The 6,448-nt window shown below is 39.8% G+C and overlaps 1 long non-coding RNA gene across 4 annotated transcripts in view; it reads left to right on the top strand.

Moving 5' to 3' along the window:
- The window catches only part of LOC104874660, a 4,981-nt gene extending 1,758 nt beyond the window's left edge, over positions 1 to 3,223 (top strand). For 3 of the 4 annotated variants that reach the window (XR_783819.1, XR_783820.1, XR_783817.1), the window contains 2 exons: positions 1,527 to 1,657; positions 1,810 to 3,223. This is a non-coding gene — a long non-coding RNA (uncharacterized LOC104874660). Of the gene's footprint in view, positions 1 to 1,526; positions 1,658 to 1,782 lie in introns of all 4 variants that reach the window. The other variant, XR_783818.1, reaches the window with a different exon arrangement.
- The last annotated feature ends 3,225 nt before the right edge of the window (positions 3,224 to 6,448 follow it).

The following is a 6,448-nucleotide window of genomic DNA, read 5'->3' as shown; positions in this document are numbered from 1 at the left end:
TTTTTTTTTTTTTTTTTTTTTGGTATCGGGGATCGAGCATGGGTCCCTGCTCTTGCGAGGCAGGTGGCGGCACCACTGAGCTACATTCCTGGCCCTCAATGAAGTTTTGATCTCATTTCTCTTAAGGTCAAGACACATTGCCATAATGTCCCTCAAGGTAGAACTCCTAGCTTTCAACACACTTGTCCTGTCCTAGATACTTTGAGAATCAATTCTTCAGGGGTAGATGAAATGGGGTTTTCAGAACTGCTTCAGGGTGTGGCGAGAATGAAGGTACAAGTGCACTCAGAGCTGGGGGAATATTTTGAGGGGAATTGTGGCTTGTGTCTTTACAATAATAATTTTTTAAAATGAAATGTTCATTTTAGTTTGCAGTCAAGCTTTACATTCCATGCTTGGGTCTCTAAGAGCAAAGATAGAGTGACTTTATCTTCACTGCAGCTAGCATTACGCACTCAAAAGTTTGAAAAGAAAAATTATTAATGTCCATTAAGCTAATTATCAACTAATTATGGAGCTGTTTGCTTTTGCCATTAAAGTACCTAGCTTTGGACAACATTCCAGATTCCTCTAAGAAATCTCTCTGAGTAAAACCCTGAATGTGTTTTCTTGAAATTAATTTTTATCAGTAATACTGAGGTCCTACTAATTTGATATACTCCACAAGAAGGATTAGACATTCTATATTTTCCAAACAAGGAAAAAGCTTTAGAAGAAAATTTCAATTACTTTTGAAAAAATCATGTACATATGTGCTCCAATTTAAATGCAGAATGATTTTAGATGTTATTATAGTGCATCATTTTAATGCTTTACAGTATAAAATATGGCTATTTTACTGAATTACTGAATACACTTAAATTTAACGTGGTATGCTGTGAACTATTGATCCAGTGATTATTCATATGGACTATTAAAAAGGGATGATTCATTTTTCATTTTACCATTTTAAGCAATGCTTATGTATTATTTACAGTCCAAAGGCTAGGAATAAAAGATTTTAATACAATATTTCTAAAGTAGGGCAGGTCTTTGTGGGAGTCCAAAGTAACATTATACAGTATAATAAAAAATTAAGTGACTTTAAATTCCAGTAGGTGAGAAAGGAGACCTTACCCCTTCAGTTAATATTTTAATTGCGAGACTATTCATATTGACTTATGAACCTTTCCAGCAAAACTGAAATATTTAAAATAAAATATAAAATATTTCAAGTGCTCTGTAGGTTTCTCAAAAATGAATTGAAAGGGCGTTCTTTTTGCTTTCCTTTTTTTGGCTCCTATAGAAAAGCATTTGCCCTTAACTTAGTCAAGTTTTTCCTTTTATATAAAGAACAAAGGATTTGGGTCAGTGGTGAGTTTCATCAATGAATATCTACAGCTCACCCCTTACTAGTAGTTAAAAAAAGAAAGTATTTTATAGGTTAGGTGTCTCAGTCGTGTTTTAAATTCACTTTCCTTTGCTGGGCAGTGTAGCAGGCACAATTTCATGCTTAGGCGTTTATCATGTACCCCCTTATCTACCAGGTAACAGATCCCAATAACATCAATCAAATAACCACGATGGACAGGACGAGTAGCCACCAGTGTTTTATGTGCAACACCTTAGGCTGAATGACTCAACTGTTTATCTTACTGTACAGGCGATGAAATGAAAGGTAATGAAGGAAAAGTGAATTTGCAAGGATTGAAATTCAGGAATGAACAGAGCTCAGATCTATAGACTAGCTCTGATATTCACTAAAGATTATTTGTTTTATTCTTTCCTGCCAACTTACTGAAGACATTGCATGGCTTATTTTCTGAACAGCACTGCTGTGACACCAAGGTCTTTGGCATGGCGAGGCCCTCACTCATTCCTAAAAAAGAAGCAGCTTACCAAGATCATCCTAGTTGTCATGGAATGCCTAGGACTGGGGCTTGGAAAAGGCGTGGCAGAACACAGGACTTGCACTGCAAGGAACAGTTGAAAATAACAACCTGAGAGAAATCCACACACTTTCATGAGGATGGCCTTAGGGTCACAGCTGAAGCTCTATGGGATATGAGAAAGGAAGAACAGCTGCTGAAGTTGGAGGGAATGAACCCCAAGGAAACGAGCAAGGACTCCAACTGACAAGGGGTGAAGAGCGCACGAGAGTGTCGCTCGCACTTTCCTGTAGATAGGACCTCTGTGGAGATATTTCCAGGACGGTGATGACGACTCATGCAATCTGAGATGAGCACTCAGATTCTACGTTCTTCGGAAGCATCCATGATGTCAACATCCCTGGCACATCCCAAGTAGCAGAAAACAAGACCAGCTATGCTGCAAGTTTGATCCTTCTGTCAGTAGAGTCAACAGCACCCAAGAATCTGTTAGGACTGCAAATTCCTCTTCCATACCCCCTATCAGTTACATCACAATGTCTGGGGTTAAGTACAAGGATCAGTATTATGGTTTAAGTGCCAATATGTAGTGTGAGAGCAAAAGAGTGACTAGGAGAGGAAACAGTAGGAGTGGAGAAAAACAACGGTCCGTGTAGTGTTGGGTTAAGAAGCAGAATCAAGAGTGACCGAGTAAAACTTATTTAGATTCTGCTCATATTAAAAGGGTGCCAGACGACCTGATCTTATCCCTAAAACTTTGCTTTTTATCTTTAACTATGAAAATTTTTGTAATCTTTCTGCTGACAGTGTAGGTCATGCTTGGAAAAATCTAACAACTTCTGCCAGGCAATTAAGTAATGTGGATACTTACTTTAATTAACAATTGTGCCTAAACCAAAGCTCTTTGCATAAAAGTGCTTCTAATGAAACAGGAGAATTAGCTGGGAAAAATGTGTTGTGATATAGAATAAGAATGACGGCAGTGATGGTTTCCCTAAACAGATAAACCAATCTGTTTCCGACTTTTATTATAAACCACTCATGAAGTATCTGCCAAGCTAGATGGAAAGAGACTGTTACTGCTGCTTGATACAACACTCTGTGTCATCTTAGAGAATGAACTTTAATTAGAGTATCACTAGTGTCGAATTAGCAATAAATGTTTAAGACAAACTGAGATAACAGTACCATGGGAACCTTGCCACTGATATAAAATCTGCTGTAAATTGCAAAGAATTTACATTTTCCATTAGCACACAGTCATAAGCATCACAAGGATAAAAGATTGCATACAGTTTGGATGTCCTTTAATTCTACTGAAATTATCACCACAAGGTAGTGTAACACTTCAAATTTCTGGGGCTTAAAAATTCACGAGTTTCACCATAAATGTAATCATTGTGAATGGCAAATAAGCACTACCGAAATACATTAATAAAATAAAAAAGAAACATTCTTCATGGATTTGAGTCTCGGTGCCTCTGCCTTTAGCTGTGGAGTCTGGGGAAACTGCTGCCTTAGAGAAATCTGGGTTACATCATTTCCAAAACGGAAACTGTGGCAGCTCACAGTGGAGTCTGAGAGAGCGTGGGTGAAGCCACTGTGAATTTTTGCAGGGACTGTGGGGCCTCATAGCAAACTCCCCCATCCTCTTATCCTAACTGCATGGCCGAAGTAACGAAACAAATGTTTCTGATTCTATTGCTTTACTTGCAAAATAAAAATAACATGAATCTCTCAAAAGAGTGGTTATAACAATCACAGGAAGAAACACAACTAAATTGCACAGCAAACAAGTTGTATAAGAGCAGCAATTAATAGCATTACTAATGACCATGCAGATACATCTGTGGTCTATGCTGTAGACATTAGGGGATGTTTTGAATAATTATTACTTTTGTCTCATTGGTATCTGTCCACCATTCATTTGAGAAGATAGATAGCATCATGGGGGATTTGTTTTCCATTCTTTTCCTACTTATACTGTGAAAGTGTCTTTGTGTGTAAGTAATGTCTGTGCAAGTTAGTGCTCGAAAATAAAAGTGGCTAGAAATGATTAGACATTGCTTTTTAACAAAAGATTGATTCTGTTCCCCTGCCCCCTTGAATCTAGGCTGGGCTGGTCTGGTCCGTGACATTCTGCCTAGTGGAGCAAGGGAAGATTATACCATGCCAATTCTTGAACTAGACATTAATAAGACTGAAATTATCTGCTTTGGTCTCTGGAGCCCCCAAATCCTTAACTCTTTTCTGAGAGAAGCACAGAAATTCCACTGTTTGGAAGGTGAAATGGTACAAAGTCAGCTTTTTAGCTGCCTCTTCTAAAGCAGCTGGCATGATAGTGAATCAACTACCCCCCCAAAAAATCAGATAATTTAACTGATGCAACAAACAGACAAATAGTCCATTTGAACTGTGTGAGTTCCTGACTCTCAAAGCCTGCTATATAAGAAATAGTTGTTTTTCAATGCACTAAGCTTTGGTGCTTTGTTATGCTACTCCCATAGACAGATAAATTCGGTAGAAATATTCTGGGCAACCAGACAGGGCTGGGCCCTCCATGGAGTCAGGGAAGAAGAATATATCACACATGTAGCTGTAGGTGCATCTGTCGAAGGCCAGGCCTCAAGATAAAGATGGGCCTACATGCCGTCCTGAGAGATAAGCAGTAACTACAGATTGAGCCATAATTGGTCACCTGGCTCAGTAAAGTCCATTTTGACATCAGTCGCCCAGGTGACTGCTGGCCCCTCCCCTTCCCCAGAAGGCCTTTGTACTTTCCGTGGATCCTTTCTACATGAACTGCTTCCCTATTGGATCAGTATTAGCTAGGCAGTTATACTTGCAATCTTACTGGTTGGCTAGTTGGATCCCCTGATGTTGCCCTCACCCCTGATTTGGTACCCGTCTCCTGATTTTGCTCTATAAAACATTGTTGGAGCAGTGAGTTCAGTGGCAAACCATTTTGGATCGCCTCCCGTATCTTAGGAGCGGTCTCTCAATGAATCTTTCCTACTTGTAACCTCCGCTGTGTCTTAGAATCCATTCTTCCGCTATGGGGGACATGAACTCCGCATATCTTCCATCTGGCAGGTGGGGAGTGACATTTTCCCCTGTGTCACTACCGTAGCTATCTGAGACACAGAGCTGCTCAGGCGTCCATTTCAAACAGGGACTTTGTTGCTCCTTTCTACAAGGACAAACTGTTGACATCTCCATTGGATAAGCACCGTCTAATGCCATATCCTGTGGACAGCTCAATAGTATCAGAGATTCTGGGTGGAGAAAGCAGAGGGCTTGCAAGGAGATGAATGCACACCATTCAGAAGAATCTAGTCATCTCAGCCATGAGGAAGGTGCTTTTGCTTCTTGGGGAATTTTCCAAATGCTCTTTACTGTTTATTGTCACTACATGTCACTTTCAATGGCTGCCAGGATCTTCCAAAGCACAGGTCTTATTTTCTCCTTTACTACCCGTCTTGGATGATAGCTCTGAGGAAAAGTGAACTCACAAGCATCCTAGGATCAACTGTAAAAAAACTCTTAGCACTTAGAAAATTAAACAAGCTCATGTCCCGAACAAGTCCATCAAACTGTAGCATTACATTTTAGTGGCTTCAAGCTGTGGCTCTAGGGTACTTCTGACTCCATGAAATATTTACCCAGAAAAGCTCACCAGAGCCAGAGATCTGGTGGTGTAGGCACTATGACCCCAGTACTCTGGGAGGCTGAAGCTGTGAGAACACAACTTAGACATTTAGCTAGACCCTTTCTTAAATTTTAAAAATATGATTTGAGCATATAGCTCAGAATAAAGGTTTCAGGTATGAGATGAGCCCTCAATAATGTTAGCAGAATTTACTGTTTTTTCCAGACAAAACCTGGTGATAGACCTACAGGGGTCTAAACCCCTTGCTTAGAACAGTTACTTGAGAAGCCGTACAATTGTAAATCCTTTCTTTGCTCCTTTGAGATGTAAGTCTTCTATTTCTCAGAAGTGTCTTCTCAGAGATCTGAAGTCGACTCTTTGAAATGCAAGCATTCAAAAGGAGTATGTAGAAATGTCCTTGTAGAAATGTGAAGGCGACACTTGCCAGCCTTACATATTTCTCTTCAGATATGGGTTCTGTGTTCACAGCAAACAACTTTTCCTACACATCCTTCACTGTCTCTCCTTGATCACATTCTAGGATTGAACATGTGTCTGGCTGTATTGTTGTTATTGTTGTTTGGGCTTTTTGTTGCTCTTGTTCTGTTTTTGCAGATTTTTTTTTTCAAACTTGAGTTTAGTTTTCCTTGGATGTCTTCCTTTCAACAGTAGTTGTTACTGAATGAAATCTGTCTTTATCCCTCTGACTAGAGTCCAGCCTGGTTTCTCTGTGACACAAAGCAGAGGAGAGCTCACAGAGAGAAAGAGCAATAGTGAATCTGCGTGTATGTGTGGGTTTGTGAGACAAATAGGTAGACACAGAGAGATGGTGGGGAAAGGAAGAGAGGGAGAGATGGGGCGTTTCTTGTGTTACTTCTGATGAGTGACGAAAAGTGAAATAAAGTAAACTAACCACTGATGGGGCCAGACT

The sequence above is a fragment of the Fukomys damarensis genome, unplaced genomic scaffold (assembly GCF_012274545.1).
Source record: "Fukomys damarensis isolate Sample0158 unplaced genomic scaffold, DMR_v1.0_HiC HiC_scaffold_35, whole genome shotgun sequence".
NCBI classification, from domain to species: domain Eukaryota; kingdom Metazoa; phylum Chordata; class Mammalia; order Rodentia; family Bathyergidae; genus Fukomys; species Fukomys damarensis.
The sequence above is the reverse complement of the archived record's forward strand: the minus strand, read 5'-3'. Positions and strand labels throughout refer to the sequence as shown.